The sequence below is a fragment of the Leuresthes tenuis genome, unplaced genomic scaffold (genome assembly GCF_036924035.1).
Source record: "Leuresthes tenuis unplaced genomic scaffold, fLeuTen1.0.hap1 SCAF_10, whole genome shotgun sequence".
Classification (NCBI taxonomy): domain Eukaryota; kingdom Metazoa; phylum Chordata; class Actinopteri; order Atheriniformes; family Atherinopsidae; genus Leuresthes; species Leuresthes tenuis.
Genome location: NW_027325364.1, coordinates 35431673 through 35448408, shown reverse-complemented (window position 1 = coordinate 35448408; position 16736 = coordinate 35431673). Strand labels below are relative to the sequence as shown.

Below are 16736 nucleotides of genomic sequence, written 5' to 3'. Positions count from 1 at the left end.
CACAGAAAAAAAACAGGCCACCCTCAAACTCAATCCAAGAATCCACGGACGGCCAGCACCTTCCACATCGCCAAATGCTCCAAGCCCGTTGACAAAAACATTTTGTCCAGCAACTGACCATACAATTCCTTGTCTTCCATATCATCCGTGGATGAATCAGCCCATGTCATTTGATGACAAATGGAACTCCTTTTTGCTGCTCAAAGGATTATTAAGCACACATCAAAGTATCAAAAAAACTTGATCATTCTTTTAGTTTTTAAAACTGCCAAGCCACAATGGTTCTAGAGCTGCTGGGAAGAGTTTATTGAGCCTTTCTCTAAAGAGAATGACTAAATCTGCTGGTTGTAAAGTATTAACACAAATTCAGTGATGCGCATAGGATGACTACTTCCATACCAACGTCCTGTTAAATCTGTGACAGGGCTTGATTAAATTGACATTGCAGTCTTGTCATTGGAAAATGACAACACACGCGTCTTAGGTTTACACTAGTTAGTCAGAGTTTCAAAATTCTCATTCCCTGACTGGGAATCGAACCCAGGCCGCGGCGGTGAGAGCGCCGAATCTTAGCCACTAGACCATCAGGGACCCGAATGCCTAGTCAACAGTACCGATTGCAAATCTGCAGTAAACTCTTCCTAACTGACATAAAAATTGGCATTGTGCATTGCATTGAATACGTGCTGAAGTTGGGAACATTTTAGTCTTAAATTAAAGTAATTCTGTGCATCTGGAGAATAAATCCAAGCAAGCACAAGTTTCACGCTTTTGACTTCTCTCTTACTTCAGGGAGAAATAGAAAGATTCCTGAGTAAGAGCGAGTGTGTCATAACCCTGCAAGAAAATAAGTGGATAGATGACAAAAGAAATAAAACACTCCTGACCTACGTCACAACAGTGGAAACACCAAATCCTAGCCACCAGACCACCAGGGAGCCTTTGATTTTTGTGAACTATGGGTGTTGTCTCTTGTGCCTCGTTGTCCATTTTGCAGGGGGCTATGTGTAGTCAAACGGACGAGGTATGTACAGACACCCTTTAAAAGAATGATCTTAGGTGAGCAATATATGGAACGGATCAGTGATGGAAAAGGGACATCTGACTTTAAGGAATTGAACCGAAGCATTTAAAACTCCCAAATAGCTTTTTATGCCTGCTGAAATTGTTGGGGCATGTCACGGCAGTAGTCTTATAGTAGAGGGCATACTACAGCCACTTGTCAAGCAATTGACCTTCGTAGCACTCTCGTTCCGTTGCATCAGCTTCCTGAAGTCCTTGGAGGGTCTTTTTCGGTACCTGTGAAACAAGAGTTGTACACAGGCTGGCGGCCACAGTTGGCACGGGGGCTGTGTCTCAGGTGGTGCTTAGAGTTTCCTTGTCATTACAGAAGTAATTGCTCATTTATCAATTCATTCTTTCCAACAACGTAGGCATCTGTCCGTGATGGCGAATAGTACCATTGCAGTTTGAATTTACATGTCCCCAAACTTAACAAACCAACCGAAGTTGTTTTGACTTGTTATCTGATGAAAGTCTCTGTCAGGGCATTGGTGCTATAGTGGAGAGTATAACTGCTTGCCAAGCAGTTGACCCGTGTTCGATTCCCGGCCAATGCATTCAGACGATTTGAACTGGGGAAAGCTTTCAAATCTACTTTGCCATCTCTACGTCTGCTCAGAGTGCTTTGTCAAGCTTAACAAACTCTTCAACCATGAAATCATATCTTGTATCTGATGGGCATCACAAGTTTACCAAGCGAGTGGGGAAGATGAGATTCCCCAGTGCCGTACCACAGAAAAAAAACAGGCCTCCCTCAAACTCAATCCAAGAATCCACGGACGGCCAGCACCTTCCACATCGCCAAATGCTCCAAGCCCGTTGACAAAAACATTTTGTCCGGCAACTGACCATACAATTCCTTGTCTTCCATATCATCCGTGGATGAATCACCCCATGTCATTTGATGACAAATGGAATTCCTATTTGCTGCTCAAAGTGTTATTAAGCACACATCAAAGTATCAAAAAAACTTGATCATTCTTTTAGTTTTTAAAACTGCCAAGCCACAATGGTTCTAGAGCTGCTGGGAAGAGTTTATTGAGCCTTTCTCTAAAGAGAATGACTAAATCTGCTGGTTGTAAAGTATTAACACAAATTCAGTGATGCGCATAGGATGACTACTTCCATACCAACGTCCTGTTAAATCTGTGACAGGGCTTGATTAAATTGACATTGCAGTCTTGTCATTGGAAAACAACAACACACGCGTCTTAGGTTTACACTAGTTAGTCAGAGTTTCAAAACTCTCATTCCCTGACTGGGAATCGAACCCAGGCCGCGGCGGTGAGAGCGCCGAATCCTAGCCACTAGACCATCAGGGACCCGAACGCCTAGTCAACAGTACCGATTGCAAATCTGCAGTAAACTCTTCCTAACTGACAAAAAAATTGGCATTGTGCATTGCATTGAATACGTGCTGAAGTTGGGAACATTTTAGTCTTAAATGAAAGTAATTCTGTGCATCTGGAGAATAAATCCAAGCAAGCACAAGTTTCACGCTTTTGACTTCTCTCTTACTTCAGGGAGAAATAGAAAGATTCCTGAGTAAGAGCGAGTGTGTCATAACCCTGCAAGAAAATAAGTGGATAGATGACAAAAGAAATAAAACACTCCTGACCTACGTCACAACAGTGGAAACACCAAATCCTAGCCACCAGACCACCAGGGAGCCTTTGATTTTTGTGAACTATGGGTGTTGTCTCTTGTGCCTCGTTGTCCATTTTGCAGGGGGCTATGTGTAGTCAAACGGACGAGGTATGTACAGACACCCTTTAAAAGAATGATCTTAGGTGAGCAATATATGGAACGGATCAGTGATGGAAAAGGGACATCTGACTTTAAGGAATTGAACCGAAGCATTTAAAACTCCCAAATAGCTTTTTATGCCTGCTGAAATTGTTGGGGCATGTCACGGCAGTAGTCTTATAGTAGAGGGCATACTACAGCCACTTGTCAAGCAATTGACCTTCGTAGCACTCTCGTTCCGTTGCGTCAGCTTCCTGAAGTCCTTGGAGGGTCTTTTTCGGTACCTGTGAAACAAGAGTTGTACACAGGCTGGCGGCCACAGTTGGCACGGGGGCTGTGTCTCAGGTGGTGCTTAGAGTTTCCTTGTCATTACAGAAGTAATTGCTCATTTATCAATTCATTCTTTCCAACAACGTAGGCATCTGTCCGTGATGGCGAATAGTACCATTGCAGTTTGAATTTACATGTCCCCAAACTTAACAAACCAACCGAAGTTGTTTTGACTTGTTGTCTGATGAAAGTCTCTGTCAGGGCATTGGTGCTATAGTGGAGAGCATAACTGCTTGCCAAGCAGTTGACCCGTGTTCGATTCCCGGCCAATGCATTCAGACGATTCGAACTGGGGAAAGCTTTCAAATGTACTTTGCCATCTCTACGTCTGCTCAGAGTGCTTTGTCAAGCTTAACAACCTCTTCAACCACTCTTCCACCACCTCTCTTGTATCTGATGGGCATCACAAGTTTACCAAGCGAGTGGGGAAGATGAGATTCCCCAGTGCCGAATTACAGAAAAAAAAAAGGCCTCCCTCAAACTCAATCCAAGAATCCACGGACGGCCAGCACCTTCCACATCGCCAAATGCTCCAAGCCCGTTGACAAAAACATTTTGTCCGGCAACTGACCATACAATTCCTTGTCTTCCATATCATCCGTGGATGAATCACCCCATGTCATTTGATGACAAATGGAATTCCTATTTGCTGCTCAAAGTGTTATTAAGCACACATCAAAGTATCAAAAAAACTTGATCATTCTTTTAGTTTTTAAAACTGCCAAGCCACAATGGTTCTAGAGCTGCTGGGAAGAGTTTATTGAGCCTTTCTCTAAAGAGAATGACTAAATCTGCTGGTTGTAAAGTATTAACACAAATTCAGTGATGCGCATAGGATGACTACTTCCATACCAACGTCCTGTTAAATCTGTGACAGGGCTTGATTAAATTGACATTGCAGTCTTGTCATTGGAAAACAACAACACACGCGTCTTAGGTTTACACTAGTTAGTCAGAGTTTCAAAACTCTCATTCCCTGACTGGGAATCGAACCCAGGCCGCGGCGGTGAGAGCGCCGAATCCTAGCCACTAGACCATCAGGGACCCGAACGCCTAGTCAACAGTACCGATTGCAAATCTGCAGTAAACTCTTCCTAACTGACAAAAAAATTGGCATTGTGCATTGCATTGAATACGTGCTGAAGTTGGGAACATTTTAGTCTTAAATGAAAGTAATTCTGTGCATCTGGAGAATAAATCCAAGCAAGCACAAGTTTCACGCTTTTGACTTCTCTCTTACTTCAGGGAGAAATAGAAAGATTCCTGAGTAAGAGCGAGTGTGTCATAACCCTGCAAGAAAATAAGTGGATAGATGACAAAAGAAATAAAACACTCCTGACCTACGTCACAACAGTGGAAACACCAAATCCTAGCCACCAGACCACCAGGGAGCCTTTGATTTTTGTGAACTATGGGTGTTGTCTCTTGTGCCTCGTTGTCCATTTTGCAGGGGGCTATGTGTAGTCAAACGGACGAGGTATGTACAGACACCCTTTAAAAGAATGATCTTAGGTGAGCAATATATGGAACGGATCAGTGATGGAAAAGGGACATCTGACTTTAAGGAATTGAACCGAAGCATTTAAAACTCCCAAATAGCTTTTTATGCCTGCTGAAATTGTTGGGGCATGTCACGGCAGTAGTCTTATAGTAGAGGGCATACTACAGCCACTTGTCAAGCAATTGACCTTCGTAGCACTCTCGTTCCGTTGCATCAGCTTCCTGAAGTCCTTGGAGGGTCTTTTTCGGTACCTGTGAAACAAGAGTTGTACACAGGCTGGCGGCCACAGTTGGCACGGGGGCTGTGTCTTAGGTGGTGCTTAGAGTTTCCTTGTCATTACAGAAGCAATTGCTCATTTATCAATTCATTCTTTCCAACAACGTAGGCATCTGTCCGTGATGGCGAATAGTACCATTGCAGTTTGAATTTACATGTCCCCAAACTTAACAAACCAACCGAAGTTGTTTTGACTTGTTGTCTGATGAAAGTCTCTGTCAGGGCATTGGTGCTATAGTGGAGAGCATAACTGCTTGCCAGGCAGTTGACCCGTGTTCGATTCCCGGCCAATGCATTCAGACGATTCGAACTGGGGAAAGCTTTCAAATGTACTTTGCCATCTCTACGTCTGCTCAGAGTGCTTTGTCAAGCTTAACAAACTCTTCAACCATGAAATCATATCTTGTATCTGATGGGCATCACAAGTTTACCAAGCGAGTGGGGAAGATGAGATTCCCCAGTGCCGTACCACAGAAAAAAAACAGGCCTCCCTCAAACTCAATCCAAGAATCCACGGACGGCCAGCACCTTCCACATCGCCAAATGCTCCAAGCCCTTTGACAAAAACATTTTGTCCGGCAACTGACCATACAATTCCTTGTCTTCCATATCATCCGTGGATGAATCACCCCATGTCATTTGATGACAAATGGAATTCCTATTTGCTGCTCAAAGTGTTATTAAGCACACATCAAAGTATCAAAAAAACTTGATCATTCTTTTAGTTTTTAAAACTGCCAAGCCACAATGGTTCTAGAGCTGCTGGGAAGAGTTTATTGAGCCTTTCTCTAAAGAGAATGACTAAATCTGCTGGTTGTAAAGTATTAACACAAATTCAGTGATGCGCATAGGATGACTACTTCCATACCAACGTCCTGTTAAATCTGTGACAGGGCTTGATTAAATTGACATTGCAGTCTTGTCATTGGAAAACAACAACACACGCGTCTTAGGTTTACACTAGTTAGTCAGAGTTTCAAAACTCTCATTCCCTGACTGGGAATCGAACCCAGGCCGCGGCGGTGAGAGCGCCGAATCCTAGCCACTAGACCATCAGGGACCCGAACGCCTAGTCAACAGTACCGATTGCAAATCTGCAGTAAACTCTTCCTAACTGACAAAAAAATTGGCATTGTGCATTGCATTGAATACGTGCTGAAGTTGGGAACATTTTAGTCTTAAATTAAAGTAATTCTGTGCATCTGGAGAATAAATCCAAGCAAGCACAAGTTTCACGCTTTTGACTTCTCTCTTACTTCAGGGAGAAATAGAAAGATTCCTGAGTAAGAGCGAGTGTGTCATAACCCTGCAAGAAAATAAGTGGATAGATGACAAAAGAAATAAAACACTCCTGACCTACGTCACAACAGTGGAAACACCAAATCCTAGCCACCAGACCACCAGGGAGCCTTTGATTTTTGTGAACTATGGGTGTTGTCTCTTGTGCCTCGTTGTCCATTTTGCAGGGGGCTATGTGTAGTCAAACGGACGAGGTATGTACAGACACCCTTTAAAAGAATGATCTTAGGTGAGCAATATATGGAACGGATCAGTGATGGAAAAGGGACATCTGACTTTAAGGAATTGAACCGAAGCATTTAAAACTCCCAAATAGCTTTTTATGCCTGCTGAAATTGTTGGGGCATGTCACGGCAGTAGTCTTATAGTAGAGGGCATACTACAGCCACTTGTCAAGAAATTGACCTTCGTAGCACTCTCGTTCCGTTGCATCAGCTTCCTGAAGTCCTTGGAGGGTCTTTTTCGGTACCTGTGAAACAAGAGTTGTACACAGGCTGGCGGCCACAGTTGGCACGGGGGCTGTGTCTCAGGTGGTGCTTAGAGTTTCCTTGTCATTACAGAAGTAAATGCTCATTTATCAATTCATTCTTTCCAACAACGTAGGCATCTGTCCGTGATGGCGAATAGTACCATTGCAGTTTGAATTTACATGTCCCCAAACTTAACAAACCAACCGAAGTTGTTTTGACTTGTTGTCTGATGAAAGTCTCTGTCAGGGCATTGGTGCTATAGTGGAGAGCATAACTGCTTGCCAAGCAGTTGACCCGTGTTCAATTCCCGGCCAATGCATTCAGACGATTCGAACTGGGGAAAGCTTTCAAATGTACTTTGCCATCTCTACGTCTGCTCAGAGTGCTTTGTCAAGCTTAACAACCTCTTCAACCACTCTTCCACCACCTCTCTTGTATCTGATGGGCATCACAAGTTTACCAAGCGAGTGGGGAAGATGAGATTCCCCAGTGCCGAATTACAGAAAAAAAAAAGGCCTCCCTCAAACTCAATCCAAGAATCCACGGACGGCCAGCACCTTCCACATCGCCAAATGCTCCAAGCCCGTTGACAAAAACATTTTGTCCGGCAACTGACCATACAATTCCTTGTCTTCCATATCATCCGTGGATGAATCACCCCATGTCATTTGATGACAAATGGAATTCCTATTTGCTGCTCAAAGTGTTATTAAGCACACATCAAAGTATCAAAAAAACTTGATCATTCTTTTAGTTTTTAAAACTGCCAAGCCACAATGGTTCTAGAGCTGCTGGGAAGAGTTTATTGAGCCTTTCTCTAAAGAGAATGACTAAATCTGCTGGTTGTAAAGTATTAACACAAATTCAGTGATGCGCATAGGATGACTACTTCCATACCAACGTCCTGTTAAATCTGTGACAGGGCTTGATTAAATTGACATTGCAGTCTTGTCATTGGAAAACAACAACACACGCGTCTTAGGTTTACACTAGTTAGTCAGAGTTTCAAAACTCTCATTCCCTGACTGGGAATCGAACCCAGGCCGCGGCGGTGAGAGCGCCGAATCCTAGCCACTAGACCATCAGGGACCCGAACGCCTAGTCAACAGTACCGATTGCAAATCTGCAGTAAACTCTTCCTAACTGACAAAAAAATTGGCATTGTGCATTGCATTGAATACGTGCTGAAGTTGGGAACATTTTAGTCTTAAATGAAAGTAATTCTGTGCATCTGGAGAATAAATCCAAGCAAGCACAAGTTTCACGCTTTTGACTTCTCTCTTACTTCAGGGAGAAATAGAAAGATTCCTGAGTAAGAGCGAGTGTGTCATAACCCTGCAAGAAAATAAGTGGATAGATGACAAAAGAAATAAAACACTCCTGACCTACGTCACAACAGTGGAAACACCAAATCCTAGCCACCAGACCACCAGGGAGCCTTTGATTTTTGTGAACTATGGGTGTTGTCTCTTGTGCCTCGTTGTCCATTTTGCAGGGGGCTATGTGTAGTCAAACGGACGAGGTATGTACAGACACCCTTTAAAAGAATGATCTTAGGTGAGCAATATATGGAACGGATCAGTGATGGAAAAGGGACATCTGACTTTAAGGAATTGAACCGAAGCATTTAAAACTCCCAAATAGCTTTTTATGCCTGCTGAAATTGTTGGGGCATGTCACGGCAGTAGTCTTATAGTAGAGGGCATACTACAGCCACTTGTCAAGCAATTGACCTTCGTAGCACTCTCGTTCCGTTGCGTCAGCTTCCTGAAGTCCTTGGAGGGTCTTTTTCGGTACCTGTGAAACAAGAGTTGTACACAGGCTGGCGGCCACAGTTGGCACGGGGGCTGTGTCTCAGGTGGTGCTTAGAGTTTCCTTGTCATTACAGAAGTAATTGCTCATTTATCAATTCATTCTTTCCAACAACGTAGGCATCTGTCCGTGATGGCGAATAGTACCATTGCAGTTTGAATTTACATGTCCCCAAACTTAACAAACCAACCGAAGTTGTTTTGACTTGTTGTCTGATGAAAGTCTCTGTCAGGGCATTGGTGCTATAGTGGAGAGCATAACTGCTTGCCAAGCAGTTGACCCGTGTTCGATTCCCGGCCAATGCATTCAGACGATTCGAACTGGGGAAAGCTTTCAAATGTACTTTGCCATCTCTACGTCTGCTCAGAGTGCTTTGTCAAGCTTAACAACCTCTTCAACCACTCTTCCACCACCTCTCTTGTATCTGATGGGCATCACAAGTTTACCAAGCGAGTGGGGAAGATGAGATTCCCCAGTGCCGAATTACAGAAAAAAAAAAGGCCTCCCTCAAACTCAATCCAAGAATCCACGGACGGCCAGCACCTTCCACATCGCCAAATGCTCCAAGCCCGTTGACAAAAACATTTTGTCCGGCAACTGACCATACAATTCCTTGTCTTCCATATCATCCGTGGATGAATCACCCCATGTCATTTGATGACAAATGGAATTCCTATTTGCTGCTCAAAGTGTTATTAAGCACACATCAAAGTATCAAAAAAACTTGATCATTCTTTTAGTTTTTAAAACTGCCAAGCCACAATGGTTCTAGAGCTGCTGGGAAGAGTTTATTGAGCCTTTCTCTAAAGAGAATGACTAAATCTGCTGGTTGTAAAGTATTAACACAAATTCAGTGATGCGCATAGGATGACTACTTCCATACCAACGTCCTGTTAAATCTGTGACAGGGCTTGATTAAATTGACATTGCAGTCTTGTCATTGGAAAACAACAACACACGCGTCTTAGGTTTACACTAGTTAGTCAGAGTTTCAAAACTCTCATTCCCTGACTGGGAATCGAACCCAGGCCGCGGCGGTGAGAGCGCCGAATCCTAGCCACTAGACCATCAGGGACCCGAACGCCTAGTCAACAGTACCGATTGCAAATCTGCAGTAAACTCTTCCTAACTGACAAAAAAATTGGCATTGTGCATTGCATTGAATACGTGCTGAAGTTGGGAACATTTTAGTCTTAAATGAAAGTAATTCTGTGCATCTGGAGAATAAATCCAAGCAAGCACAAGTTTCACGCTTTTGACTTCTCTCTTACTTCAGGGAGAAATAGAAAGATTCCTGAGTAAGAGCGAGTGTGTCATAACCCTGCAAGAAAATAAGTGGATAGATGACAAAAGAAATAAAACACTCCTGACCTACGTCACAACAGTGGAAACACCAAATCCTAGCCACCAGACCACCAGGGAGCCTTTGATTTTTGTGAACTATGGGTGTTGTCTCTTGTGCCTCGTTGTCCATTTTGCAGGGGGCTATGTGTAGTCAAACGGACGAGGTATGTACAGACACCCTTTAAAAGAATGATCTTAGGTGAGCAATATATGGAACGGATCAGTGATGGAAAAGGGACATCTGACTTTAAGGAATTGAACCGAAGCATTTAAAACTCCCAAATAGCTTTTTATGCCTGCTGAAATTGTTGGGGCATGTCACGGCAGTAGTCTTATAGTAGAGGGCATACTACAGCCACTTGTCAAGCAATTGACCTTCGTAGCACTCTCGTTCCGTTGCATCAGCTTCCTGAAGTCCTTGGAGGGTCTTTTTCGGTACCTGTGAAACAAGAGTTGTACACAGGCTGGCGGCCACAGTTGGCACGGGGGCTGTGTCTTAGGTGGTGCTTAGAGTTTCCTTGTCATTACAGAAGCAATTGCTCATTTATCAATTCATTCTTTCCAACAACGTAGGCATCTGTCCGTGATGGCGAATAGTACCATTGCAGTTTGAATTTACATGTCCCCAAACTTAACAAACCAACCGAAGTTGTTTTGACTTGTTGTCTGATGAAAGTCTCTGTCAGGGCATTGGTGCTATAGTGGAGAGCATAACTGCTTGCCAGGCAGTTGACCCGTGTTCGATTCCCGGCCAATGCATTCAGACGATTCGAACTGGGGAAAGCTTTCAAATGTACTTTGCCATCTCTACGTCTGCTCAGAGTGCTTTGTCAAGCTTAACAACCTCTTCAACCATGAAATCATATCTTATATCTGATGGGCATCACAAGTTTACCAAGCGAGTGGGGAAGATGAGATTCCCCAGTGCCGTACCACAGAAAAAAAACAGGCCTCCCTCAAACTCAATCCAAGAATCCACGGACGGCCAGCACCTTCCACATCGCCAAATGCTCCAAGCCCGTTGACAAAAACATTTTGTCCGACAACTGACCATACAATTCCTTTTCTTCCATATCATCCGTGGATGAATCACCCCATGTCATTTGATGACAAATGGAATTCCTATTTGCTGCTCAAAGTGTTATTAAGCACACATCAAAGTATCAAAAAAACTTGATCATTCTTTTAGTTTTTAAAACTGCCAAGCCACAATGGTTCTAGAGCTGCTGGGAAGAGTTTATTGAGCCTTTCTCTAAAGAGAATGACTAAATCTGCTGGTTGTAAAGTATTAACACAAATTCAGTGATGCGCATAGGATGACTACTTCCATACCAACGTCCTGTTAAATCTGTGACAGGGCTTGATTAAATTGACATTGCAGTCTTGTCATTGGAAAACAACAACACACGCGTCTTAGGTTTACACTAGTTAGTCAGAGTTTCAAAACTCTCATTCCCTGACTGGGAATCGAACCCAGGCCGCGGCGGTGAGAGCGCCGAATCCTAGCCACTAGACCATCAGGGACCCGAACGCCTAGTCAACAGTACCGATTGCAAATCTGCAGTAAACTCTTCCTAACTGACAAAAAAATTGGCATTGTGCATTGCATTGAATACGTGCTGAAGTTGGGAACATTTTAGTCTTAAATGAAAGTAATTCTGTGCATCTGGAGAATAAATCCAAGCAAGCACAAGTTTCACGCTTTTGACTTCTCTCTTACTTCAGGGAGAAATAGAAAGATTCCTGAGTAAGAGCGAGTGTGTCATAACCCTGCAAGAAAATAAGTGGATAGATGACAAAAGAAATAAAACACTCCTGACCTACGTCACAACAGTGGAAACACCAAATCCTAGCCACCAGACCACCAGGGAGCCTTTGATTTTTGTGAACTATGGGTGTTGTCTCTTGTGCCTCGTTGTCCATTTTGCAGGGGGCTATGTGTAGTCAAACGGACGAGGTATGTACAGACACCCTTTAAAAGAATGATCTTAGGTGAGCAATATATGGAACGGATCAGTGATGGAAAAGGGACATCTGACTTTAAGGAATTGAACCGAAGCATTTAAAACTCCCAAATAGCTTTTTATGCCTGCTGAAATTGTTGGGGCATGTCACGGCAGTAGTCTTATAGTAGAGGGCATACTACAGCCACTTGTCAAGCAATTGACCTTCGTAGCACTCTCGTTCCGTTGCATCAGCTTCCTGAAGTCCTTGGAGGGTCTTTTTCGGTACCTGTGAAACAAGAGTTGTACACAGGCTGGCGGCCACAGTTGGCACGGGGGCTGTGTCTCAGGTGGTGCTTAGAGTTTCCTTGTCATTACAGAAGCAATTGCTCATTTATCAATTCATTCTTTCCAACAACGTAGGCATCTGTCCGTGATGGCGAATAGTACCATTGCAGTTTGAATTTACATGTCCCCAAACTTAACAAACCAACCGAAGTTGTTTTGACTTGTTGTCTGATGAAAGTCTCTGTCAGGGCATTGGTGCTATAGTGGAGAGCATAACTGCTTGCCAGGCAGTTGACCCGTGTTCGATTCCCGGCCAATGCATTCAGACGATTCGAACTGGGGAAAGCTTTCAAATGTACTTTGCCATCTCTACGTCTGCTCAGAGTGCTTTGTCAAGCTTAACAACCTCTTCAACCATGAAATCATATCTTATATCTGATGGGCATCACAAGTTTACCAAGCGAGTGGGGAAGATGAGATTCCCCAGTGCCGTACCACAGAAAAAAAACAGGCCTCCCTCAAACTCAATCCAAGAATCCACGGACGGCCAGCACCTTCCACATCGCCAAATGCTCCAAGCCCGTTGACAAAAACATTTTGTCCGGCAACTGACCATACAATTCCTTGTCTTCCATATCATCCGTGGATGAATCAGCCCATGTCATTTGATGACAAATGGAATTCCTATTTGCTGCTCAAAGTGTTATTAAGCACACATCAAAGTATCAAAAAAACTTGATCATTCTTTTAGTTTTTAAAACTGCCAAGCCACAATGGTTCTAGAGCTGCTGGGAAGAGTTTATTGAGCCTTTCTCTAAAGAGAATTACTAAATCTGCTGGTTGTAAAGTATTAACACAAATTCAGTGATGCGCATAGGATGACTACTTCCATACCAACGTCCTGTTAAATCTGTGACAGGGCTTGAATAAATTGACATTGCAGTCTTGTCATTGGAAAACAACAACACACGCGTCTTAGGTTTACACTAGTTAGTCAGAGTTTCAAAACTCTCATTCCCTGACTGGGAATCGAACCCAGGCCGCGGCGGTGAGAGCGCCGAATCCTAGCCACTAGACCATCAGGGACCCGAACGCCTAGTCAACAGTACCGATTGCAAATCTGCAGTAAACTCTTCCTAACTGACAAAAAAATTGGCATTGTGCATTGCATTGAATACGTGCTGAAGTTGGGAACATTTTAGTCTTAAATGAAAGTAATTCTGTGCATCTGGAGAATAAATCCAAGCAAGCACAAGTTTCACACTTTTGACTTCTCTCTTACTTCAGGGAGAAATAGAAAGATTCCTGAGTAAGAGCGAGTGTGTCATAACCCTGCAAGAAAATAAGTGGATAGATGACAAAAGAAATAAAACACTCCTGACCTACGTCACAACAGTGGAAACACCAAATCCTAGCCACCAGACCACCAGGGAGCCTTTGATTTTTGTGAACTATGGGTGTTGTCTCTTGTGCCTCGTTGTCCATTTTGCAGGGGGCTATGTGTAGTCAAACGGACGAGGTATGTACAGACACCCTTTAAAAGAATGATCTTAGGTGAGCAACATATGGAACGGATCAGTGATGGAAAAGGGACATCTGACTTTAAGGAATTGAACCGAAGCATTTAAAACTCCCAAATAGCTTTTTATGCCTGCTGAAATTGTTGGGGCATGTCCCGGCAGTAGTCTTATAGTGGAGGGCATACTACAGCCACTTGTCAAGCAATTGACCTTCGTAGCACTCTCGTTCCGTTGCGTCAGCTTCCTGAAGTCCTTGGAGGGTCTTTTTCGGTACCTGTGAAACAAGAGTTGTACACAGGCTGGCGGCCACAGTTGGCACGGGGGCTGTGTCTCAGGTGGTGCTTAGAGTTTCCTTGTCATTACAGAAGTAATTGCTCATTTATCAATTCATTCTTTCCAACAACGTAGGCATCTGTCCGTGATGGCGAATAGTACCATTGCAGTTTGAATTTACATGTCCCCAAACTTAACAAACCAACCGAAGTCGTTTTGACTTGTTGTCTGATGAAGGTCTCTGTCAGGGCATTGGTGCTATAGTGGAGAGCATAACTGCTTGCCAAGCAGTTGACCCGTGTTCGATTCCCGGCCAATGCATTCAGACGATTCGAACTGGGGAAAGCTTTCAAATGTACTTTGCCATCTCTACGTCTGCTCAGAGTGCTTTGTCAAGCTTAACAAACTCTTCAACCATGAAATTGTATCTGATGGGCGTCACAAGTTTACCAAGCCAGTGGGGAAGATGAGATTCCCCAGTGCCATACCACAGAAAAAAAACAGTCCTCCCTCAAGCTCAATTCAAGAATCCACGGACGGCCAGCACCTTCCACATCGCCAAATGCTCCAAGCCCGTTGACAAAAACATTTTGTCCGGCAACTGACCATACAATTCCTTGTCTTCCATATCATCCGTGGATGAATCAGCCCATGTCATTTGATGACAAATGGAATTCCTATTTGCTGCTCAAAGTGTTATTAAGCACACATCAAAGTATAAAAAAAACTTGATCATTCTTTTAGTTTTTAAAACTGCCAAGCCACAATGGTTCTAGAGCTGCTGGGAAGAGTTTATTGAGCCTTTCTCTAAAGAGAATGACTAAATCTGCTGGTTGTAAAGTATTAACACAAATTCAGTGATGCGCATAGGATGACTACTTCCATACCAACGTCCTGTTAAATCTGTGACAGGGCTTGATTAAATTGACATTGCAGTCTTGTCATTGGAAAACAACAACACACGCGTCTTAGGTTTACACTAGTTAGTCAGAGTTTCAAAACTCTCATTCCCTGACTGGGAATCGAACCCAGGCCGCGGCGGTGAGAGCGCCGAATCCTAGCCACTAGACCATCAGGGACTCGAACGCCTAGTCAACAGTACCGATTGCAAATCTGCAGTAAACTCTTCCTAACTGACAAAAAAATTGGCATTGTGCATTGCATTGAATACGTGCTGAAGTTGGGAACATTTTAGTCTTAAATGAAAGTAATTCTGTGCATCTGGAGAATAAATCCAAGCAAGCATAAGTTTCACGCTTTTGACTTCTCTCTTATTTCAGGGAGAAATAGAAAGATTCCTGAGTAAGAGCGAGTGTGTCATAACCCTGCAAGAAAATAAGTGGATAGATGACAAAAGAAATAAAACACTCCTGACCTACGTCACAACAGTGGAAACACCAAATCCTAGCCACCAGACCACCAGGGAGCCTTTGATTTTTGTGAACTATGGGTGTTGTCTCTTGTGCCTCGTTGTCCATTTTGCAGGGGGCTATGTGTAGTCAAACGGACGAGGTATGTACAGACACCCTTTAAAAGAATGATCTTAGGTGAGCAATATATGGAACGGATCAGTGATGGAAAAGGGACATCTGACTTTAAGGAATTGAACCGAAGCATTTAAAACTCCCAAATAGCTTTTTATGCCTGCTGAAATTGTTGGGGCATGTCCCGGCAGTAGTCTTATAGTGGAGGGCATACTACAGCCACTTGTCAAGCAATTGACCTTCGTAGCACTCTCGTTCCGTTGCGTCAGCTTCCTGAAGTCCTTGGAGGGTCTTTTTCGGTACCTGTGAAACAAGAGTTGTACACAGGCTGGCGGCCACAGTTGGCACGGGGGCTGTGTCTCAGGTGGTGCTTAGAGTTTCCTTGTCATTACAGAAGTAATTGCTCATTTATCAATTCATTCTTTCCAACAACGTAGGCATCTGTCCGTGATGGCGAATAGTACCATTGCAGTTTGAATTTACATGTCCCCAAACTTAACAAACCAACCGAAGTTGTTTTGACTTGTTGTCTGATGAAAGTCTCTGTCAGGGCATTGGTGCTATAGTGGAGAGCATAACTGCTTGCCAAGCAGTTGACCCGTGTTCGATTCCCGGCCAATGCATTCAGACGATTTGAACTGGGGAAAGCTTTCAAATGTACCTTGCCATCTCTACGTCTGCTCAGAGTGCTTTGTCAAGCTTAACAAACTCTTCAACCATGAAATCATATCTTGTATCTGATGGGCATCACAAGTTTACCAAGCGAGTGGGGAAGATGAGATTCCCCAGTGCCGTACCACAGAAAAAAAACAGGCCTCCCTCAAACTCAATCCAAGAATCCACGGACGGCCAGCACCTTCCACATCGCCAAATGCTCCAAGCCCGTTGACAAAAACATTTTGTCCGGCAACTGACCATACAATTCCTTGTCTTCCATATCATCCGTGGATGAATCAACCCATGTCATTTGATGACAAATGGAATTCCTATTTGCTGCTCAAAGTGTTATTAAGCACACATCAAAGTATCAAAAAAACTTGATCATTCTTTTAGTTTTTAAAACTGCCAAGCCACAATGGTTCTAGAGCTGCTGGGAAGAGTTTATTGAGCCTTTCTCTAAAGAGAATGACTAAATCTGCTGGTTGTAAAGTATTAACACAAATTCAGTGATGCGCATAGGATGACTACTTCCATACCAACGTCCTGTTAAATCTGTGACAGGGCTTGATTAAATTGACATTGCAGTCTTGTCATTGGAAAACAACAACACACACGTCTTAGGTTTACACTAGTTAGTCAGAGTTTCAAAACTCTCATTCCCTGACTGGGAATCGAACCCAGGCCGCGGCGGTGAGAGCGCCGAATCCTAGCCACTAGACCATCAGGGA

At 43.6% G+C, this 16736-nt stretch overlaps 10 non-coding genes across 10 annotated transcripts; all 10 read right to left on the bottom strand.

The window, feature by feature from the left end:
* Positions 1 to 519: 519 nt before the first annotated feature.
* Positions 520 to 591, bottom strand: trnae-cuc (transfer RNA glutamic acid (anticodon CUC)). The gene has a single exon. It is a non-coding gene; the product is annotated as a tRNA-Glu (tRNA).
* A 1721-nt stretch (positions 592 to 2312) lies between these two features.
* On the bottom strand, positions 2313 to 2384 carry trnae-cuc (transfer RNA glutamic acid (anticodon CUC)). The gene has a single exon. It is a non-coding gene; the product is annotated as a tRNA-Glu (tRNA).
* Positions 2385 to 4110: 1726 nt separating this feature from the next.
* trnae-cuc (transfer RNA glutamic acid (anticodon CUC)) lies at positions 4111 to 4182 on the bottom strand. The gene has a single exon. It is a non-coding gene; the product is annotated as a tRNA-Glu (tRNA).
* A 1721-nt stretch (positions 4183 to 5903) lies between these two features.
* On the bottom strand, positions 5904 to 5975 carry trnae-cuc (transfer RNA glutamic acid (anticodon CUC)). Its single transcript has one exon. It is a non-coding gene; the product is annotated as a tRNA-Glu (tRNA).
* A 1726-nt stretch (positions 5976 to 7701) lies between these two features.
* Positions 7702 to 7773, bottom strand: trnae-cuc (transfer RNA glutamic acid (anticodon CUC)). Its single transcript has one exon. It is a non-coding gene; the product is annotated as a tRNA-Glu (tRNA).
* Positions 7774 to 9499: 1726 nt separating this feature from the next.
* trnae-cuc (transfer RNA glutamic acid (anticodon CUC)) lies at positions 9500 to 9571 on the bottom strand. Its single transcript has one exon. It is a non-coding gene; the product is annotated as a tRNA-Glu (tRNA).
* Positions 9572 to 11292: 1721 nt separating this feature from the next.
* Positions 11293 to 11364, bottom strand: trnae-cuc (transfer RNA glutamic acid (anticodon CUC)). The gene has a single exon. It is a non-coding gene; the product is annotated as a tRNA-Glu (tRNA).
* Positions 11365 to 13085: 1721 nt separating this feature from the next.
* On the bottom strand, positions 13086 to 13157 carry trnae-cuc (transfer RNA glutamic acid (anticodon CUC)). Its single transcript has one exon. It is a non-coding gene; the product is annotated as a tRNA-Glu (tRNA).
* A 1714-nt stretch (positions 13158 to 14871) lies between these two features.
* On the bottom strand, positions 14872 to 14943 carry trnae-cuc (transfer RNA glutamic acid (anticodon CUC)). The gene has a single exon. It is a non-coding gene; the product is annotated as a tRNA-Glu (tRNA).
* Positions 14944 to 16664: 1721 nt separating this feature from the next.
* Positions 16665 to 16736, bottom strand: trnae-cuc (transfer RNA glutamic acid (anticodon CUC)). The gene has a single exon. It is a non-coding gene; the product is annotated as a tRNA-Glu (tRNA).